Source organism: Amblyomma americanum, chromosome 1 (assembly GCF_052857255.1).
Source record: "Amblyomma americanum isolate KBUSLIRL-KWMA chromosome 1, ASM5285725v1, whole genome shotgun sequence".
Lineage (NCBI taxonomy): Eukaryota > Metazoa > Arthropoda > Arachnida > Ixodida > Ixodidae > Amblyomma > Amblyomma americanum.
The window spans coordinates 165,075,043-165,098,282 of record NC_135497.1 but is presented as its reverse complement, the minus strand read 5'-3'; the positions used below and the strand labels follow the sequence as shown (position 1 = coordinate 165,098,282).

At 45.2% G+C, this 23,240-nt stretch overlaps 1 long non-coding RNA gene across 1 annotated transcript; it reads left to right on the top strand.

The window, feature by feature from the left end:
- The first annotated feature begins 8,614 nt into the window (after positions 1-8,614).
- LOC144136791 (uncharacterized) lies at positions 8,615-11,275 on the top strand. The gene is made up of 4 exons (XR_013315672.1): positions 8,615-9,066; positions 10,351-10,405; positions 10,538-10,587; positions 10,983-11,275. It is a non-coding gene; the product is annotated as an uncharacterized LOC144136791 (long non-coding RNA).
- The last annotated feature ends 11,965 nt before the right edge of the window (positions 11,276-23,240 follow it).

The following is a 23,240-nucleotide window of genomic DNA, read 5'->3' as shown; positions in this document are numbered from 1 at the left end:
ATTTTCCTGCTCCCTTGAATTTGCATTCAAGAATTTGGCGTTTCTAAAGCAGTATTCAGATGTTGGATACCGGCGCGGATGGATGTGGAGAGAAGATGCGCGGCGTCACCGAACGGCCAAAGTCCGTCCCTGTTTTTAGGCCCATCCACACGACGGTCGAAATCAATTTTGTCCGTGCGCAGACACAGCACCACGTGACCTGACTTCACTGGCTCCGCCTCGTCCGCGGACAGCGCAGGCTACGCAAGCCAAAAACGCGGGCGAGTTGCACGTGCAACTCTTCAGAAGTACAACTCTTGAGAGTGCGCCCTTATCCCCAAGCGAGCTCCCTGAATGCCGTCAATTATTGGCATTTTCGCTTGTTTTCTCTTTTATTAGGCGCTTTTGTGCGATTAAATCGGATTAAATTTCCCTAGTACTGGTGCAGTTGTGGGGAGCGGCACTTCGCTCATTCTTGGGAGGAAAGTGCTAGGAGGTCAGGGATCATCAGAAGGCGACTGCGCGGGAGGAAGAGGCTTACCACAACTGGTTTTCCCGTTCGTCCGCGCCGTAATCCGCTTGCCGCCCGCGGACGAGGCGGAGCCAGTGACGTGATCCGGATTATGACGGAAATAACTAGAAGGATAAGAATGGGATGGGGCGCATATGGCACATTCTCTCAGGTCATGAATAGCAGGCTACCAATATCCCTCAAGAGAAAAGTGTACAACAGCTGTATCTTACCGGTACTCACCTACGGGGCAGAAACGTGGAGGCTCACGAATAGGATTCAGCTTAGTAAGGACAACACAGTTAGCCATGGAAGGAAAAATGATACGTGTAACATTAAAGGCACTATGCAGTGAATTAAAAGTCGCTTGTAAATGTTTTCAAAGCTTAGAAATGATGCTAAGGAGTATTTACACTAAGTATGAGCCTACGGAACTGAGTCGGCAATTTATTATTATTTTTAAAAACCGTGTTTTTCAAAATTCGCGGGCCGATTGGTGGTCTCGTAGTGACAGATTTTGCAACTAAAATCATGAAAATATACATCACTAGTTCCGTGACATCCGCAGGCCATTGCACGCTGTCATTCGCTGGAGCCGCGACAGCCACGACGTCACGGGCACTTCCGGTAGCCGTGAAAGTCGTCTGCTCGTGCCGCCGCGCCAGCCAACCTCTGCCGCCTCTTTCTGTCGGGAGTTGTGGAGCCACCCGCAGTGTCTTGTGTTTTTTTCGTCCGCAACAACAGACGACAAGCAAAAGAATCCGAAGCGCGCCGCAATCCAGAAAGGTGAAGAGAGACTGCGGAGACGTTGCCGATGCTGCTGCTGGGGCGCTGGGTGCGACAACCAGAAGTTGCAAACCGAACGTCAGCGGATGACGGGCTCATAGGCGGGGCCCAGTCCCAGACCTGTTTTCTTTATTTTTTTCTGGTGCTCCCCGTGTACGAGTTGAGGGGAGAGAGGAGGAGCGTAATTTCTAATCATCTATATCTTAATTGGTTGTTATTGATGCTAGCTCAAAAATTATTGCACTGAGGTGATGAGTGATCGAATGCCAACCTGCCGTCTGTTTTATGTACCCTCAATTAATTTATTATTGTATAGTTCCTTTAAGAGATCGGAAGCAGGCAGAGTAGCTGAGGGAACAAACGCGTGTAAATGACATCGTAGTCGAAATCAAGAGAAAGATGGGCCTGGATAGGGCGTGTAATGTGAAGGCAAGATAACCACTGGTCGTTAAAGGGGTATTCACACTGGCGATGTAATCCCTCCCTAAGTGACGGCGGCTGCGTACACGTCACGCCTTCGAGAGTGCTCGCGGCGACGCAGCTTCCGGGTTTGCTCCGGCAGCCGCAGCGGACCGAGGGGGACCGTTCGTTCTACCTATACGTTGTCCCTGTCTCCCCGGGAGATGTGGCCTTCCGTGGCACGCGTGGGGTGCAGCCCGCTCCTGTCTTTCTTTGCTTGGGTGTTCCCCCTTGGGTGTCTTTTTAAAGCGAAAGCTTTACTAAGCCAGACAGCGAGCCATTTCGGCTCGTCGTGTCGTATGCCGCGGCCGACCTTGAGCCGCCGTTGCCTGGCAACGCCGCAGCCGCGCTCCAACAGATGGCGCCGCCGTCTCGACGCCGCTCGCTCCACCAGATGTGCTCCGCTGAGGTAGAGGGAGAGGTGTCGACTCGCGGTGTGTGTGTGTGTGTGTGTGTGTGTGTGTGTGTGTGTGTGTGTGTGTGTGTGTGTGTGTGTGTGTGTGTGTGTGTGTGTGTGTGTGTGTGTGTGTGTGTGTGTGTGTGTGTGTGTGTGTGTGTGTGTGTGTGTGTGTGTGTGTGTGTGTGTGTGTGTGTGTGTGTGTGTGTGTGTGTGTGTGTGTGTGTGTGTGTGTGTGTGTGTGTGTGTGTGTGTGTGTGTGTGTGTGCGTGCGTGCGTGTGTGCGTGCGTGCGTGCGTGCGTGCGCTTCGCCTCAGAGTATTGTAGTCGTTATGGAGAGCGCGAAGGAGACACAACGACAGTACGAAGCGAGGAAGGGACAACGCGCTCAAGAGGCGCCAGAAGAGCGCGCCGCACGACTCGATAAGCGTCGTAACGAAGATGCGGCTAAAAGTGCCACGTCCCGGAGTGACTCTGCAACTGCGGAAGAGACCGGTTTGAGTTCTCGAGAGCATCGGAATGAGACGCTGCGTAGAAGACGTGCCGAGGAACTGAAGCTTTCGTAAATCAACTAGGGTTAACCAGAGGGTTGGTTGGTTGGTTGGTTGGTTGGTTGGTTGGTTGGTTGGTTGGTTGGTTGGTTGGTTGGTTGGTTGGTTGGTTGGTTGGTTGGCCGGTCGGTCAAATGAGAAAAGCGGCGGCAGAACAGCAGGAAGTGATCTATTGTATCAGGTTCGGCACAAGAAGGGCACAATGGGGAAACCACCAGGCCAGATCTATGAAAGTAGAAGTTTAGAAGGGGAAACCGGCAACTCAAACGCGTGAAAAAGACCTCTAGCCTGCAAGAGCGCCAGTCTTTGCTACTCCGAGGATGCAGAAGATGCTGATATTCGGGACATGATGTAAGAGCCTAGGCAGCAAATTCCTGAAATATTGTGTAGCTGCGAAACCTCACCGCAGCTGTATATCCACAGGTTGGCATTACAGCAATAATTGGGCCGCAGAGAGAGGCCCTTGCTAAGTAATCTGCAGCCGCATTTAATTGAAAGCCCATGTGCCCCGGTACCCAAAGCAACCTTACCGATTTTAGATGGAGCGGGATCAGAAACTTAAAGGGAATATGCAACGAATAAAAAGTCACTTGTAAATGTTTTCAATGCTTAGAAAAGATGCTAAGAAGCATTCACACCAAGTATGAGTCTTCAGAACTGAGCCGGCAATTTATTATGAACTTTTAAAAACCGTGTTTTTCAAAATTCGCGGGCCGATTGGTGTGCTCGTAGTGACCGATTTTGGAACTAAAATCCTACCCATGACGTCGCCAGGCCACCACACGCTCTATTCGCTGGAGCCACGACGTCACGGGCACACTTCCGGTAGCCGTGAAAATCGTCTGCTCGTGCTGCCTCGCGACCCTCTCGGGCAAGTGCGAGCCAGGGCCATTGCCTTCGCGCATATGGTTTCAATTTTCCTCTGCCGCCTCCTTCTGTCGGGAGTTCCGAAGCCACTCGCACGGCTCTTCGTGCGCACGCATAGGGATCGATGCCCATCGCGGCCGTAAAAGCGAGCAGTCGCACCTCGAGGTCCGGGTTTATTACTGCTAATTACCACAGATGACAAGCAAAGAAACCCGACGCGCGCCGCAGTTCAGGAAGGCGAAGAGACCGGAGAGGTGCCGCCACGCCGTATACGCTACTGCTGGGGGGCTAGGAGCAACAACCGGAAGTTGCAAAATAAACGTCAGCGAAAGACGTATTCATGGGCGGGGCCCAGTCCGAGTGCTCCTCGTGTACGAGTTGAGGGGAGAGAGGAGGAGCGTAATTTTTAATCGTCTATATCTTCGCTGTTGTTGATGCTAGCTCAAAAATTCTTGCACTGGGGTGACGAGTGATCGAATGCTTATCTCTCCTCTGCTTTACGTAATCTCGATTAATTTATTGCATAGTCCCTTTAAAGAGGCGTAATGCCCGAGACTCACTGGGCGAAGATAATGAAGAGCAAATGGACAAAGAGTCCGTCATAACCACGACCTGGGAAACGGTAGTTTCTAATTTTCGTAAGGCTAAGATCACTGCTAATAATTCAGCTTGATAATTTGTAGTGAAGTCAGGAAGACGGAGAGAAAAAATTGGAGGCTTATCAAGGTTAAGCCCAGTGGATGCGAAGCATGTTAAGCAGCTGCCGCATACACGCCCGGCGCAAAGACGCTGGCGCGGTTGCGGGCACAGAGACTGACGCGACGGCGGGCGCGCGCCGCTTCATCCCTGGCGTGACGTCACATATCACGTGATACAGCGATGGTGGCGCCGCCGCCGCGTCGCGCGCGACGGCGCGAACCGAAGCGTGGAGGCCTCCACCGGGCGACGTCCGACGGCGCGATATGAGGCTCCATCTGCAGCCGGTGTGACGTCATCACGTGACGTCACATCATGTGATCTCACTTCAAGGTCAATGGTGGCCACCGCCGGGAGGTGACCGACGGCGCGATATGAGGCCCCATCTGCAGCCTGTGTGACGTCATCACGTGACGTCATGTCACGTGACCTACTTGAAGGTCAATGGTGGCCACCGCCGGGAGGCGACCGACGGCGCGATATGAGGCCCCATCTGCAGCCTGTGTGACGTCATCACGTGACGTCATGTCACGTGACCCCACTTCAGGGTCAATGGTGGCCACCGCCGGGCGTCGCGCGAAGGCCCGAAACCTACGTTAATATGCTTCGCATAAAAGACCAACCCAGTAAAGGTGAAAAAGTTCCCACACCTGCCTTTTCGCGATTCTGTGAGGCATCAGTAGGAATAAGAATTTGAGAGGGAAATGACCTTAGGTGGTCCTGTAGCAAACCATGAAGAAGAGGAAAGGGCTGCAGGTTTGCATTCGATGGGAAATTATCATTAAATTCAATCTCGACAGAAGATGAGTTGTTATACATATGGCGGACATCTGTGAAATGAATGTTTAAGGGATCAAGGAGGGACTGCACGAAACATATCTGCGGAGTATGCAAACGAGACCAGGCGGCCCTAAAAAAGACTGCGGGTTGACTAATAAATATTATACCGAAGGCGTGAAGAGATGAGTCGCGCAACTTTAAAAATGTTTGAACTGTTAAAAGGTGAAACCTAGCTGATAAAGATGGGATTCGCGCCTCAATGTGCAGAACAGCATTGGCGACATATTTTGGAAGCCCCAGACAGAGGCGCAACGCCTCACGCTCCAAGAGCAAGATGGCGAAGTTAATAGGCAGGAGCTACTGAGAATAAAACACAGCCGAACTGCAAAATTGGGCGGACGCACATTTTATAAATCATCAGAAGGGTATGCCTTCTCATGCCCGACCGAGCACTACAAAGCCTACGCAGGATGCCAATGGCCCGAACTCATTTTTCAGAAACTTGCTCATTGTATGGCCGCCAGGATAGTGTCGTATATTACTCCGAGATACTTCGCCGTCTGTACTTGAGGAATTATGTTATTGCTATAGACTAGGCAGATATGTACAGGAACAGAACGCGGAAATACTAACAATGCGCATTTCTTCACATTAAGGGACAGATGAATTCTTCCTAACCAGCTGTCAAGAGCATTGAGGTAATTTTGCAGAGTTTGATAAAGAGTGTGAATATCAGCAGCTGGTGCAAAAAAAAATGCAATATCGTCGGCGTACACAATGTTATCACATTTTGAATGCATGGAATTGGGTTTAGAAAAATGTTAAAAAGAACAGGTGAAAGAACTGATCCTTGCGGTACACCTCTTGTCTGTTGAAATCTCCTAGAGGAAACGCCATTTAGGCAGCAATAAAATTCTCTATTTTCCAAAAACGCAGAAATCTAGGCTACAAAATAGCTTGGGAAGATGAGTTCCTGTAATATGAGTAACAGAACCGAGTGCTCAACGCTGTCGTATGCTTTACTGACATCCAAACTGACAAGCGTAGCGAACTGTTTACTGTTGCGAGCTAATTTAATACGACTCTCTAGGTCAGTATGAGTACACCAAATTGAACAGCCCGGCCTGAAACCAGTTTGACACGGATTCAAGAGAGAATTTTCAGAAATGAAAGACATGTATGACACGGCTGAGGAGGACCCTTTCCACCAATTTCACCAGGTTCGATGTTAATGAAATAGGGCGTATTTTGTATAAAGTAAAACCCTCCCCTTGCTTTTTAAGAAATGGAACTAGTTCAGCAAGACGCCACTCATGGGGTATCCAAGGGCCTTTAATGGAATGGTTAACTAGAGCTAATAGGTCTTGGGTCTGTCCCAATGCCTTAGAGGACATTAATTGCGTGTCCCTGATGAAGGAGCCGAGTCGGCTTTGAAACGTTGGGTTAAAATTAAAGTTTTTGGTTGGAGATGTGCAGTTTATTATAAGTCCTCCTTTGTCTGCAGCGTCTGCCGAAGGAAAACCGGAAGCTTCGTCGCCGCCCGGCCTCTCAAGTTTGTGACATGTGCGCAATCGCCCTCGCTTCGGGAGGGATTCTATCGCTTGTCTAAATACCGCTTAAACAGAGCTCACTAGCTTGACATGCACGACTTTGCGCATATCCTCTGGATGAACCTGCACTTTCCTCGTGTGGCCGATCGCCAGCACGGCGCGGCAAAATCGCACGCGCGGAGCCATCGAGAGCCGTCTCGGCTGCTCCACGTTCGATGACCAGAAAACGAAGTGCAACATACCGCGGCACGTCATTGCGTCGTGCTACGGCGCAGCCGATATTTGGCCATGAATGCGTTAACGAAGAATTTAAACAGGCGCCAGCCCTATCATTTTTTACCTCTGCGATGCGCAGCGCGCACAGAAACGGAGCTTTCAGAGGGCTTTGCGGCCATTAAAATTGGCTGTGCCCTGTCATCCATTTCTCCCCCCACCGCGACGAGTAGCAGACGATCCGCGCCCGAACCCAAGCGCCGGCGGAGAACGGCAGCGCCAGTTTTGTTGTCATTAGGCAGAGGCGCACGGAACTGCTAGGGTGTCTAGAAGGGAAGGTGTGAAGAACGCGGCGCGTGGCCCATAGAGAGGGGTGGCCCCCTGCGCGTTACGGCCGCCAAGGCCAAATCGAGCGCTGCGGTCTGGGGCGCTGTCAGAATTCCGGAGGAGACGGCAGGGTGGGGGTTGTCACTGCGTGGCTTGGGCAGTCGTCATTGCGTACTTCGGTGCGATCTTCAGCGTGTGCTGTTTGAATACCGGTGATGCGTGCTGGCAGAAATGTCGCCGACGTCAAAGAAAAAAACTCGGAAGTGGTGTTTTGTTCCCGGGTGCGATTCGGGTTACAAATCGTGTTCGGAAAAAGCGTCTCTTTTCCGTGCGCCTTCTTGCCTAGATCAGCTCTCTAAGTGCGCAAAGAGTGGGACTTGGGTGGGCTTCTGTACCTATCGGCCTCGCTATATGATTTGATTAATACTATTGAATGCCGGCTAAGCAAGGAATTCTGCAGAACTCGTCTGCATTCTAGATTTGCTTTCACCATATTTAACAAAGTGAGCTCAAACGTGCCACGGATTGGTTGTGTGGAGCACTGTTCTGAGCTCACAAAATATGTAGTAAGGTTTTTCTGCCTCACCAGGATTCATTTTCTTTTGAAGGGTCTCAACCAAGAAATGAGTGAAAAAATAAAAATAAAAGGAACAAAGCCAATTGTGTGATGTGACCCAAGCAGCAAAATTGATCTGCTGGCTGCCAATAAAGCATGCTTGTCCAGGAACATATTGCATGCGTTTACTGGGTTCTTGTAACATATTAAAAGTGCACGAATCGTGGTCACAGCACCCGACCTTGTAGCTGTACGGGTGACGCTTAATTTCGTTTACGTTCAGCATGACGCCCCCCACAGCAGAAGCAGCGAATTTTCGAGGAAGTAATTTAAATTACCCTGAAACATCTCAACAGCGTGCTTGCGGTGGTTTAGTGCTGCTTTGGCAGGTAGAAACAGTCAACTCCTTTCGAACGTGATAACACCGCCGCAAAAGGTAACGAACGAAAAAATCCGGTGTTCCTGGCGATAATTATACTGCGTTCACCCAGGAGAAAAAAAATTGCTTATACAATTTTGCAGAATACATTCAACCCTAGATAAGCACCACAAAAATTCACTGCCTTTAGCAGAGATTTTTAACATATGTACCTTCGGCAGCAGAAAACTCGCGCAAAGTTCGCATAGATTCCCAAATATATTGTTGTGTTTCTCCGAGTTTATTTGTCAACAGCAGCGTCGTTTAAACTTTATAATGTCTAAAAAACTGCGGTGCCTGCCAAAACCTCGAAAATTCAATAAAGCTCGTTTCCTCTACAGCCTTCTCCTTGCTCGCGCAAGCAGACGCGCTGACGGCGCCGCTGACAACAGCGCCGCCGCGCGGCAGTCACGCAGAAGGGGCCAGCTTTTCCTTACCGGTTTTTCACACCGCCTCTTCCCTAACTAGGCTTTATCCCTTGCCGATCGGCAGTAGCAGGAGGTAGAGGGAGGGCGGAAAAGATGAAGCGGGAACTTTGCTCGCGGTTTTCTCATCAAGAGTCATCTTTAGCGCAGAGAAAATGCTGATAGGATTTACGAAGGACAATCTACCTTTTTAGTGTAACTTACTGCTTCCTTTATGATTTCCCCCGAGTGATTTTTTGTTTCATGTCCAGCGTATACTGACATAATTGCTTGGTTACGAGAAGCTAGTTTTGGGGGAGTAATTACAGTTGACATCAACCCGACGGGCGCGCTGTCTTCTGGTTGAGGAAATAATTACATTGACATCAACCCGAGTGGCAATTATTCTGGCTTGTCACGTGATTGTAGCTCGCGAGTCGAAAATATAGCGTGTAACGCGTTCACGTGCGAATTAAGTCTGGGAAAGTGTAGTGGTTATCATGGAATTCCCACCGGAATACACCGAAGAAGAAAAAATGCTGCAGAAGAAATACGCTCAACTGAGAGAGCTGGTAAGTGCTTGTGACGGTAAACTAGCTGTCGTTGATAGTGCGTTCATTGCGTCGACTGGTTCAGTGTACAGTTGGTCGTAGGCGCCAATTTTATCCCGAGTCAAAAATAAAGTTCTGAGTTTCAGCTGAATTATTGACTGGAAAACATGCCCTTCCAGCTGGTTTGAGCCATTGAATCCCAGCTGGAAAATGTCATTTACAGGTGGATTATTGGACTGCAAATCGTGTCAGCCGGTTGATGAGGTCGCTAGGCCTAGTGGACCTACGCAGTTACCGCCATTGTGGCAACCTGTTGCTGTGCAGACGGGGAGGGAGAAAGACCGTTGGCCGCAATTTTCTGTAACCGGCAATCGCTAAGACCGGGATCGAGGCCACCAGTTTCATGTTCAGTATTCAATGCGGAAGGAATGAATAGCAGCGATTCAGGAGGCCGCTGTTGTTTCTTAGCCGACCAGTGAGAAGGCCGGGAAGCTGCCGCCATTTTCCACCATATTGTGTATTCGGCAGGCCGCTGCGTCATTTCCAAGCTAGAAGTCCATATATTCAGCGCCTGGTAGCGTGAAACCTCTCAGAAATATGTGCCCTAACATATATTAGAGATCATTGTAGCAGCCGCATGATACTAGTTAACAACAGAACTTTTTAGCGAGTGAATGAAGCGTCACAAACTTCTGCCCGAACAGACGACGCACGCCGAAACGTTCGCACTTGCAACGCTTTTTCGCCATTAATTCAAATACGGAACGCCAAGCGCGGACATAATAATGCAGGTACAGCATCCTTTTTTTTTTATCCATGGCTTCATCCGCGCGTATTAACTCATGAAGAGCCGAATTAAAGCTTGTCAGTTCTGCATTTCAAGCAAAGCGCGCTGTACACACGCATCTCGCAGAACGACCCAGAAGTCAGAGTACCCAGCATGCCTTGCGGCCCGTTCAGATTGGGCAGCACCTATATGTGTGCGCTTATTTGATGAAATAAGAGATAAGCAGTCATTTTCTGTCAAGAAAGCGCACGCATACATTCCAGTGTCAAGGACGGTTCCTGATAATAAAGCCTGTATGTATTAGGTCTCTCCGCTGGTAAATGAGTACCTGAAGCTCCAGATGTTGCATTTTATTGATTTTATTTTATGTTAATGTGCAAAACCACACAGGCACATCATATCTACCTAAAGTTTGGTCCCCTTCCTCCTAAAGCTTTCTCGTGCGCCACCTTACTATGAACATCCTGGTGCCGTCACTGGTGTTGTGATACACAGTCATAGTTTCTCTGCATTTACAGAAAAGAAGACTGCTGGAGATCTCGAGTAAAACACCAAACCAGAAACCTATACTAGGTGAGCTTCAGTGGCATGCATTCATGTGCTAAAATCTTATTGGGCTGTTAATTGTGCAAAATACCTGCGTCCCTTGCTGTCAAGCATGCATCTGACTGACCTGTTTTATTTCTTCTCCATGTTTAATGTAAGAGGCCAAACCAGGTGCCGAGGATGAAGCTATGGAGTTACTGAAATCTGAGGTATGTACATACAGCTCATATCCTAACGTCAAGCAAAACTTCGATAACACTACAGTAAGTCAGCAGACCACGTGCATGGCCATAGTACCATGAAGCATTGTGGCTTATATCGGCACAATGCAGAGGTATACTGCAGGTGTAAGCTGATGGGGCCCGGATCAAGCACTGACAGGATCGTTTTTTTTTTTGCAGAGGATTCTGCCGTTGTGCAGAGCTTCACTGCAGACATTAGAAAATTCAAATTTTCTTGGTTTGAAACTCATAGAAAAGCAACTTTTCTCTCAAAAGCTTTTATTTATGTATCTACTTTGATATTATGCAACAAAGTGTTTCTGTGAAGTATAAAAAAAAAATGATATGACTATGTACCAAATTGATATTTCGGATACTTGCAGAACAGTCTTGAGTGCAACGGGACTTCACAGCAAAGTGATCATCATGACTGTCAGAAACTCAACGAAGAACAGGACTCAGATATGAAAGAAAGGAATGGGTGCACCTGAAGAACATGTGTTGTTTTTTCTTTTGTTTTTTCTATCTTGAGGTATTTTGCCGTATGAGAGTAGCATTCAGGATGAACATTGTCTGTCTTGTCTTATTCGCAGCATTTCTGACTAAATATTAAAAAAACTATTGATTTTCCATCCTTTGTAATATATATTATGATGCATTTATGTAATAAAATGTTTGGCCCCAAATGCTGACTGTTGTGCACTATAATCTTTTTACATTGCTGGATAAATTGCACAGCACGTGCTTGAAGCAGGAAATTGAGAGCTCAATGTGATGTTAGATTGCACATTGTAGATTCTGTTTCTTATTCTGGAATACTGCTTTACTTAGCATATGCTTGAAAGCAGGCTATCAGTCCCATCAAAGTTGAAAACAGAGCAGCATGGTTTCAAGCATTTTAGAGTATCTCGGTGCAAGCGTAGCCTGAAGAATCGCCCTGAAAGCATTGGATATCAACTTTTGTAGCCAGCCATCCAAAAGATGACTCCAAGAATGCAGCAAGTTCCTCATGAAGCTTGTCATTGTGCTTGTCCTTGCAAGTTTCTAGCCTGCAGTGTGCTCAAGCATAGAAGGAAATGTAGCCTGAAAAGGTTTAAGCACAGCCTGAAATATGACTGCTACAGTCTTGGCATTTGCAAAGCTAGCAAATTTCATTTTATGTACAGCAGAAAAGTCTAGGTACAAATTTCCTCTTAGTGCAAGTTTGGTTTTGTTTATGCTGCTACTTCATGCTATATGTTATTGCATTGATTTGGCTTGTGCTAAGTATTTTTATTTTATTTACCAGGGAGTTAAATGCATGTCGGCACTGCTTATTTGGTTTAAACTTTTTGTTTCTGATGGCACATGTTATGAATGCAGTGAAGCATCATCACCATAGGGTTAGGCACTTTCAAGCACCAAAGGGCACCATAAGTGGGACCATAAGTGGGGAAGGTGTGAAAAGACCACGTCGAAAATTTGCAGAGGTTTTTTACTCTCTTTATGTTGAGCCAAAAAACCACCATGGTTTTTGAATTTTTTCACTGCAGTGCAGTAATGAATGGCGCGAAGAGCTTAATATAACTAGCGGTCTTGTCACATGGCCAAGCATGTCAGAAACCACAGGAAGATTGTTTGTAGTTCTACTTTTTTTTAGTTAGCTTATTGTGTATTATCAGCAAGAAGTGAAATGCAAACAAGGCAATTGAAACACAGACAGGAAAATGAGAAGCTCTTAGCCAGGCAAAACTCAATACTAGCTCAGGTTATTTTAACTTCGAAGGTGCGAAGACTCTTCTCCAGAAGTGTTAATCAACCTCACTTGTACGTATTTCCTCTCCAGGAGCAAATATGTTGGTGTTTTTGTGTTGCCACCTCAGTTTTCTTGTTCAACATTTCATTCGTTGCTGATAGTACATGAAAGAAATATAAGCATAACACAATCAGCCATATTATATACAGTCAACACACTGGCCAGTTTGAAATGCTTGTTGTGTTGTGGTGGCATTGGAAAAGGTTCTTTGAAGTGTGAATCATATGGATATGCTTTCCTTGGTTTCAAAGACTTTTGTGTTTATAACGTAAATGAGGGCAGCCCTCATTTCCCTTATATTTATTTGTGCATTGCATAGTGAGGGTTTCAGATTTGGTGGTCATTCATAGGTGGCATAAGGGGGCTTCGCACAGCTGCCTGCTTATTGCTCTGACATGTCCACTGCTATGGTTGGGAGTGGCACTGGTGAAAACTAAAAGATCTGATCAAGGCTAGGTTCCACACGAGCACACACAAAAAAAGAAGGGAAGGTGGCCCATTGTAGCTCAGGTGTTGCCATGCATGACATGAGGTTCCATTATATCAGATGTATATCAACTAGCCTGCATTACCACTCTGATAATGGGAGTTTCATTGATGGTGTGTTCTTTTTTTCTACTTTCTGTCAAATTGCCTGCTGTCTTAAGTAATTGCTGAATTACTCTTTTTTTTAATTTTGGAAAAGAGTATCCTGGTATGCTTTATTTTGTTTCAAAAACTGCTGGATGTTTTTGTGTGCACGTATGTATGTGCACGTGCATGTGAGAGAGATGTCATTTTTAAATTCATGATGCTGGTAAAATGAAACAATATAACTAGGACCCTTTGTTTTTTTGGGTTTTATTTATTCCTGAATTTGGGGGTAAAATGTGGCGAAGTTTTATGAGCTGAAATTTGGGTAAAAATCAGGTTAGATCAGCAAAATGTTTGATAATTCGAGTTTTATCAAGCCATATTTTGTAACAGAAGACAATTTGCTATAGGCACTTGTTTTTGTGCGGGACATAAAAGGGCCTACTTTTTAAAAAGCACATTGTTTTGTAAACAATATGGAAATAGTAGGTTGCAATGCAAACATTCTATATAATCAGGTATTTCTTTTTTTCTCATTTATATTAACTGTCTCGCATTGTGCATTATCATCTACTGCACAGCACTTCTGCATCTGTGAAGCACCTATCTGCTTTGTTTGCAATCATTTTAAACACAGAAGAACTTTTGAGCAGAACACCGCTAGCATGGGTAGCACTTGATACGGTGACACCAATAGGACTTCCGGTCAGTACTCGCGCTTTTGATTCTCACTTCTGAAAAATATTATTCGAACCTGGCTTCAAATTATGCACCATCATGAATATAAAGCCTTAAATAGAGGTTGCGCAGAATGATCAGTTGACTGAAAACACACTTCTGGGTGTCCACGCGTACAAGATGTCTGCTAATTTCTTGCAGTGTCTTAAGTTTTGTCCACATGGAAACCAAGTTTCTTGGAGGGCTTATCTTTGAGTAGAAATTGGGCCTATTTTAATGCGATAGCGTTGAGGAGCTCGTGTCGGAGAGAAGCCGGTGTCGGTGTTGTTGGCAAATTTGTAACACGAGAACTTCTAAATAAAAAAATCTTGTGGAGATAAAGGGAATTGAACACAGGTCTTTAAGATTGTGCGGCGAGCATGCGTAGAGCACGCTACGAAGGCTTCTTGGTTCGAACTGAATATAAGTGGACCTAGTGAATGCATTGTGGTCTTTAACTTTGTGAAGTGTCTTTGTGAATACTGATGCATACATGAGTAATACCATGGCAGCGCTGCAACATGCTGTTGCAATCCACTCTTAAAGGTGAATCTTAAGAGTCCTCCAATTTTTTAAAGAAATTTGCTCGGGTGCAAAATCTTGGTAAAATCGGGTTTTACCCAACAATGAAGAGCCCTAACTATAACCCATAATTATGTTTTATCTTGCTAATGCAAAGCAAGTGGTTTGTTCCAGGCATGCTACAAATGCTGACTGCCTAAAAAATATGCACACTAATACGGAAGTGATTGTCATTGCATTTTATCTTTTAGGAATCTTTGCAATGTGAGAGAGGTTCTAAATTACAGTGCTGATTACTTGTGGTGCAGAACACCACAGCATCAACTTCGCAACCAAAAATCAAGTCTCCTCGTGAAACTTGTGTAAAAGCAGTCAGTTTGGATAATCACGACAAAAAAAGACTCTGAAGCATCAAAGGTCTGTGGACAACAGCTAGAGGGCACACGCTACAAAGATTGGGCTGCTATGAATGAACAGCAGTTGCGTGCAGCCTTTGAACCTTTTGGTGGCCTCGTGGATATCACCATGATGCTTGAGAAAAGGTGAGTATGATCTTATTTGCTTTGGTTACTTGCCACAGGGATGGTCCACTTGTAAGTACTTGCTTCAGTGGGGCATGAGCTTCAAAAAACTGCATGAAAAACTGACGGGCAATTGCGATAGTTGGTAATGCAAAAGCGAAATTTGAGCACAGCAACTGTTCACACGGCACCTGCCACCACTGGCAGGTGGCGTGTAACACTGCTAGCTACCCTTCGAGATCTTCCCATGTCAGCCACCTTCCGGTTATCCTCCGCTCTTGCCATGGCAGGTGCCATTTCTTGTCACGGTTGTCAGATGGCGTGTTATGCCAACTACACCAATGACTACAGCGCGGAGTCCATGAATGGGCACCTAAGTGCTGTGCTCTAAAAACAAGGGGAATAGAAAGAAATCAGGAAGATGGGATTCTTGGCAACTTAAAGCAAAATGAAAAAAAGTCGAAGGGAGCCTCAGTCCAGTAGCCAATGTTTTGACAACAGGACTTGTCCTCTTGCCAGCAACAACCTTAAGGTACTGCTCACTTACACAGCAGAAGTCGATGAGTGCTGGAAGAAAGCATGGTTAAAGTGACATTGAGGACTAAATTGATTACTGCCTTGGGAACATACAGGATCTTTGAGCAAGAAATTGGCAAAGAAAATATCTATGATAATTGTAGGGGAAGGTCTTTGTTGTTTGAGGCCAGGATGGGAGTTTTGCGGACTAAGACATATAGAGTCAGGTACCACGAGATAGACACGTGTGTTGCATGTTGAGAGGAGGAGGAAACGGCTGAACAATTGATACTTTTCTGTAAAGGGCTTCACCCTAGAGTGGAAAGCAGCTGGGCTGATTTATTCAAAGCATTGGGGTTTAAGGACAGTGAAGGAAAAGTAGATTTTAAGTGGGTAGTAGTAACCAAGCGAAGGTTATCTGATTGGTGGCTAAAATCAAGACAAGGGTAAAATTTCACAAGTCATATGGCTAGGTGTCTTGAGCCACCGCCCGATTTAAAGGGTTCAGCCTCCGTATCCGTCTGTCCGTCCATCCATCCATCCACCATCATCATCACTGTCCGTCCATCCATCCATCCATCTATCCACTGCCTTGCATGCAAAGTAAGGCTAACAGCAGTCTGCCCACCTCCCCCCACAACCTCACCTGCACAGGCAATGACACGTGTTCTTGTTGAACCGTTGCCTAGCAGATTAAGGCTCTCCCTTGACCTTAATTGAATGTTCATTTTGTTCTGTGTTGTTAGGACAACAAAATATAAACAAAAAGATTTGTAGAGAGAACCTTACGGGCTTAGGATGTACATTATTCAGCAAAAGCTGTTGTAGCTTTGGTTAAGCCATTTAGCCTTGAATTTGGCCGAGGAATTTACATCATTAGTCATAAGAGAAAGCCTAGCCGTGTTTACGCAAATCAGCGAAATCTTATTTTGCCACCTGTCATTTCCCACCCTCACTCTTCCCTCTCCCTCCCCTTCCCCAGACATGGACACTTGCCAATGATGGCAGGTGGCAGTTGAACTGAATTAAATTAAATTGAAATAAATTCCATTAATTAGGTTAAATTCATTAAGTAACTAGGGCATTATAGCCGACACTGTAGATTCCTCGGCAGAATGCAGGGCTACATGGCTAAACCAAAGCTGTGACAGCTTTTGCTGTAAAACTAGATGCACAGCAGACTTCAATCTCATTTATTACAAAATGAAACAAGGTGTATTATAACGCAGTAACTGGCAATTGGGCTTATCGCTGTCATCCAGCTGCAGCCAGCTGACAACCATAAGACACTGTTCGCTTGCACAGCAGAATTAAGTCAATGAGAGCTAGAACAAAGCATGGTTAAAGTGACACTGAGACCTACATTGATTACTGTCTTCTAATGACAGAGAGGCTACTTTCACTGAAAATACGCTTTCACAAGCTAGAAAACACCCAGATATAAAATATAGGTATGCATGGCCACTAGACAGTGTTTTTCACAAGATGTGGCAATGCCAGTGCCTTGCATGCAAAGTAAGGCTAACACCAGTCTTCCCCCTCCCCCCAACCTCGCCTCCTGTCTGGCCTTTCTCTTCACATTTTTGGTGAAGGTGTGTCCACTGGTGTTCCTTTTTTTTTTTTTTGCTGCCTTAATGTGGTTTGAACAGCGCTCGCCTCCACAAAAGTTCGAAGCGAAAAGAAAAGTGTTGCCCCTAGCATTATTCCTATATAGTTTTCATTTGCTTTCACTTCTTTTCAGTTTTTTTGGTATGCAGAAAGCTTGCAGCACTCAGAGACATGATATTCTCATAATAAGGTCCATTGGTTAAAATTGGAATTTTTCCGATTGGGACCATGTTACGTTTTTGGACACCAATTGGTTTCAGTGGCGTCAAAAATCAATTGGTTCCAACTGGAACCAATTAGGTTTTCTCCCAGGACCATTGGGGAACATTCTGCCTTGTGCCAAAATTTTACAGGAAAATTGAAATTATGAGAATTGCACACTGTCAGGGAAGTGAAGCCAAACAATCCATCACAAAGGTATCACACACAAGGAACATAAGCTCAATACATATCCACAGAACACACTTTTGCTTCCACTTATATACTCCATTAATGGGACCCTTCTGCTGGAGCTATAGTGACGCTTAATTGTCCATTAAGCGAAATTATTTCATTTACTCATGCCTGCGGTGGTGGTGGAAATAATGAAAACAATTCAGCAGGCAAAGCTGCTAATATCTTTTTAACAGAAACCTCTTTAGTTCACTGTTTTATGTCAATAATGAGCAATATAGTATAGCTGTGAATTTGGACCCAACTGGAGTTACTGGGTTCCAATTGTTCCAATTGACAGCAGCTTGTCCAACTAGTTTTGCCAAGTGGTAATAACTGGAACCAATTGGAGTTACTGGGTTCTAATTGGCAGCAGCTTGTCCTGCTGGTTTTGCCAACTGATGTTGGAACCATTCGGAATCACTAGGTTCAAATTGGCTGCAGCTTGCCCAACTGGATAAGTCCAGTTTGTTCTTGAGATTCCAATAGGACATTCCAATGGGTTTCAGAGGTTTCAGGTGGTCGTTCTCTTAATAAAAAAATTGGCTGCTAATTAGAATTTCCAATAAAATTCACAGTTGTATTCTTTCAAGCAAATGGAAGCTCCAACTCCATATGGAATTCCTTAAGCATTATGCTCAAGGCATTCCATGTGGAGTTGGAGGCTCCAATTGCTTGAAATGACACAATTAACTAAGACCAATTTTTTACTAGGACACCGACCATCTGGAACCTCTATAATCCATTGGAATGTACAATTGGAATCTGAAGAACCAATTGGATTTATCCAGTTGGACAAGCTGCGGCCAGTTGGAACTCGGTAACTACAATTGGTCCCACTTAATACCAGTTAGAATTCTAATGGGAACCAATGGGCTATTTCAGCTAGGTAGACACATCCAACCAATCAGAAAGGCAGCGCCCAATCTGAATGCCACGTCATTTCTGTTGCCGAAAATGGCCGGCGCGTTGAGACACCATCGCCTCGAAATAGTAATTACTGGAGAAGGTTAAAATATTAAATATTACGATTTTGAAGACCTCTTTGGGCTTCCCTATTGTTTAACTGCCTAATCATACTTTTAGCCTTGTTTTGCCCTCACCTAGGCTTTTTTTTTTGCATTTGCTCATGTGGCAATTTTAGTCCCGGCATGTCCACGATTTACAACTTCGACAAAGTGCAATTGTAAAGGTTTCTATTGGATGTGTGCATTCACCCCTCGGTTTTTTGTTTTGTTTTCTGGTTCTGCCTTTTTATAGCAGTAGCTATATGGCCTAACTCTAAGGCATATACATTGGCTGTCTGAATGGGAAAACCAAAGCGCCTCATAGCAATTCATGGCAAGAAACACCAAACAAGAAGAGAATTGGCCTACTCTTGGGAACAGGCATGTGCAATTATGGTATGAAACAGCAAAATAAAAAAGCGGCAAGAATTATGTGCCATAATATACAGTTGCAGTATGGAGACTCAGAATGTGCAGCAGCTGGCCACACTATTACGGTGAGGCCATGTGTTTTCAGGGGACACAGAAGGAAAATGTGCGCTGTAATATACCAGGCAAAGATGTCTATGTATTCTGAATGGGATTTGAGCCCATGCCAGAGCGGAACCAGTGCTGATATGCCTTAAACCACTTGGCCATCGTCGCAGGTATACGTAAGGTATGCCTAACTGCTCAGTATTTGAATAGATCAACTGCATCCTGCAACTGTTTGGTATAATTGGATAATTTGAGAGCCCGCAATCTTAAGAATCTGGAACGCAATGCAAGTATAATTGCGAGAAGGGGGCGGTACTTATGTCTTCAAGGCTGGAGAGGAAAAGCAGGCAAATGTTGCCCTAAATGCTTGGCCGAGACAGATTTAAAGAATGCTGCTGGCAGCATCTCTAATTCGTCCTAGAATGTGCGTGAACATTATTTGAACAGTGGGTCCTCAAAGAAGTTCACATAGCTATCACTGTAGAGCATCCTACATATTGCATATAGGATCACCAATTTTTTAATTTTTTAGCGATGACTTATCCCAGCGCTGGTAGATATTTATTATGTAACTACAATGTGTCTCATGCTGTTGTTTGATAATGCCGATGATTGTAATTGGTAGTTGTGGTGCTTGTAAACAATATACCTTGTTTTGCTTTTGAACGGAAGTGTTGGAAGTCTGCACTGTGTGGTTTTTGTGTGCCTTCTACTGACGTTGCTTTTAATGCAATTTTTAACAGACTGTACGTTGTGATAACTACCTTCCAGAAAACATTGCTAGCACCATGGCATTGATCCAGTAAATGTAAACATGAAAGCTCCTGTTTACAAAACTGCTTTGCCCACATTAAGAAGTGGTAGTTACTAATATTACCATACTTGCCACTGTCTACAACAGTAGCATATAGTAGCATAAAAAAAAGTTTTGCAATGCAAGCCTTTACGTTTGCACCCAAATACCATGTACTGCTAGGTATAAGTCAACTTTGAATATAAGTTGAGCCCCTAAATCATATCCCTTGCTTCACCCCACCGCCCCAAAAGTTGACTCCAAATATAAGTCGACGCATACCTCCTAGAACTGGAACTGAAGAAATGTAGCCACAATGGGAGGCAAAGCTGAAAATCTGGGATGACCAATAGTTATCCAGAAGGGGCATGCATAACATTAAGAAAGGTGCAGTGAATAAGAAGGGTGTTGCATAATGTTCACTTCGAACATCACTGCATTAACTAACAGCATGTGGAAAAGTAGGCGAAACACTAAAGGTGCCCACATGCTAAGTGATGTCAACATGCATTAAAGAATCCTAGGTTGTCTAAATCCAGCCGGTGTGCTGTCAACCTTTTCGTAGCATAAAGCAAATGATTGCATGAGTCATGCTCCTAGCATTAGCAGTAGTCACTGCTACTGTGTGTAGGCTGACATGTATTGGTTGTTGGAAGTGCGTCTATTGGCACAGCGCTTGTCATTATCATCATCAGCCTCACTACGCTCACGGCAGGGCAGAGGCCTCTCCCATGTCTCTCCAATTAACTCTTTCCTTTGCCAGCTGCGGCCACCGTATTCTGGCACACTTCTTTATCTCATCTGCCCGCCTAACTTTCTGCAGCCCCCTGCTATGCTGGCCTTCTTTTGGAATCCACTCCGTTGCCCTTAAGGACAGCTGTTATCTTGCCTTCACATTACATGCCCTGTCCAAGCCCACTTCTTCCTCTTGATTTCGACTAGGATGTCATTAATCCACATTTGTTCTCTCACCCACTCTGCCTGCTTCCGGTCTCTTAACATTACACCTATCATTTTTGTTTCCATAGCTCGCCCTTATTTAAGCTGAACCCTTGGCGTTCAGCTTAAAGGGGTGTGAACAGCGTTGGTGCTATACCACAAACGCGATTTGTTTGGAGCCACAGCGGTGGCCAAGTGGTTGAGCATCCGGCTCACATGCGGGAGGTGTGGAATTCGATCCCCAGTGCTGCCGTGTACCCACCAATGATACAATGGGTACAAGCTTTGCCCTGGTCTGGTGCTCGGCTAATTTAGGGTAAAATGCTTGGGAAATGGGTCTCTGACCCCACCTTGAGAAGACAAAACTACCTCGAGTCATGGCGCTCTTTGAGCATAGATGCACTTGCACCATAAAAACCCATTATCATCATCATTGGGTTAGTAGCAGCACACAGCAAGCTTAGTAAAGTGGCACAGTTTGAAGCAGTTGGTGTTGCATACCTGCCCCTGCTAATGACCATACCTTCTAGCACAGTCCACTGCATTTCTGTTCCCCACAAGGATCTGCTCTAGCTCTTTCAATTTTGCTTAGTTACATTGACAACCTCCTGGCTCACTCTTGCATAATCTTCTGGGAAATAGTTACTGGTAATGATGTTGACAAAGGACCTAAGTTCTTTGTAATTGCAGTTCTGCCGTAATTGGTTAATAAAATTAGATATTAAGAGCAAGCGAACGTGTTTACTTATTATGTTTTAATGATCCTCTATTAGCATTTTTGTCTCAAATTACTGTCTTGACATAGTGTCTAATTTAACCTGGTGTCCTCACTGGGTAGGTAATAAAAAATTTGAACTAGACGGCAGGTTATGCAAGCCCGAACTTTTCGGCTGCTCAATCTGTAATGCTATTACTGTACAAAACACTTGTTCAAGATAAAGGTACGGTACTGCAGTACAGGACCTTAACAGAGACAAAGTAATTGCTTCGTTTGAATTGGAACAAAACAACTCTACCTTTACAACTGCAAATGCCAATTTAACATCTGTCATCAGCGTTTTTCTGCATAAATCTGTATTTTGGTCCAGCAGTGCATGAACTTTCATTGTCCTCATTACGCTTTTCGACTGCATCACTCACCCCTATCATATTGGCGCACGAACTTGCAGTACGAAAAGCTTGCCGTCTTTTGCTACATGAAACTCACAAGATTGGAATTGTTTGCCCAGTGATATTGATGATGATGACTAATTTTCATGGCACAAAGGCAGCTTTGGTCAAAGGGAACCATAACACAAGGAATTTTCGCCTACTCAAGGCAGGGTCAGAGACCCATTTTCTAGGCATTTCACCCCCAATAAGCTGAGCACCAGGCCAAGGGAAGGCTTGTACCCATTGTATCACCGGTGGGTACCCTGTGGCACTGGGTATCGAACCCCGCGCATCCTGCATGCTGCCTTGTGATATTGTTGTTGACATCTATGACAGCACTCGCTTTAAAAATGCCAAGACTAATACTGTATATTCAGAGCTTCTATGAGCTGTATTTGCATTTTGTAACAGTGATTTCTTGGTCCCGAGAGTAAATTAAACATTTTGTGGCACAAATGGTGTTGCAGTGCAAGGCAAATCACTTAATACCTACTGCGACACATTTGTATAGGACTGTGTGCAACTGTACACAATAAAATGATGCTCTTGTCATGGCAATTACATGTATCATGACCATGGAATTTGTTGTGCAGTTGTGTTTCTGACCTTTGAGATGATGGAATCAGCAGAAAAGGCATTTAATGAGGTGAGTGAATGTATACCATTTTTCTCATGGCTGTGAATGAGTACTTTTGAAAGCTGTATAGTTGAGGCACTGTAGTCATTAGTGATAATTCACTGCTCAGGGACAAGAGGAGAGAAAAATAATGTGTAGTCAAACCAGAATTTTGCGGTACAGTAAACTGTTCACCTGAGCAACTGCCAACATTGCATTAGGACATTCCTAGTATTAAAAATCATGTCATGGGGTTGACTTGATGTGTGGGCATTCTGAAACGAGTTGACCTGTTTTTGCAGATGAATGGTGCCACTGTATCAGAAATCAAACTGAAAGTGTCTTTTACGTAGAAGTAGCCTCCGACCCCTCAGCAACCCGGTGGTTCCGGCCACATGCACCAGTGTGGGCAAGGAGAATATGTCATGTTTACCTGAACTTAAATGGCTAGTTTTCTCACATTTGGGTGAATAAATGTTGACAACTGGTATTGCATGTTTAATGTTTAGCACGTTGCAACACAGATTAAGATTGTGGATGCACCTTGCACGTGTCTGTGTTAAGCTCGCATGAGCAGATGTGATTCTGCCAGGCAGTTCCAGATACGAAATCAAATATGCCAGACATTCTAAATAACTGAATGCCTATTTCGCTTGCCCGGTTGGTTATAGTCAAGCCTCTACATAACAAACACTGATATTACGAATTATTGGCTATACTAAACTCTTCATAAATATTTATGACAAACGCATGCAATTTCTACTTTATATACCGAACGCAGCTGGCCTTGAAATGGATGTATCGAACTTCCCAGTGCCAAACGCTGTTAGGACGGCAGGCTTTGCCACACTGCACAAGTGACTGGTGGTTTGTGCTAGAGGTGGTTGCACAAGTGGTGGTTTGCGCCAAAGTTTGCACTTATATCTCGCCAGCAGCGGCGAGTAGGGTTCCAGACCGGCAGTTAGCACGCGTT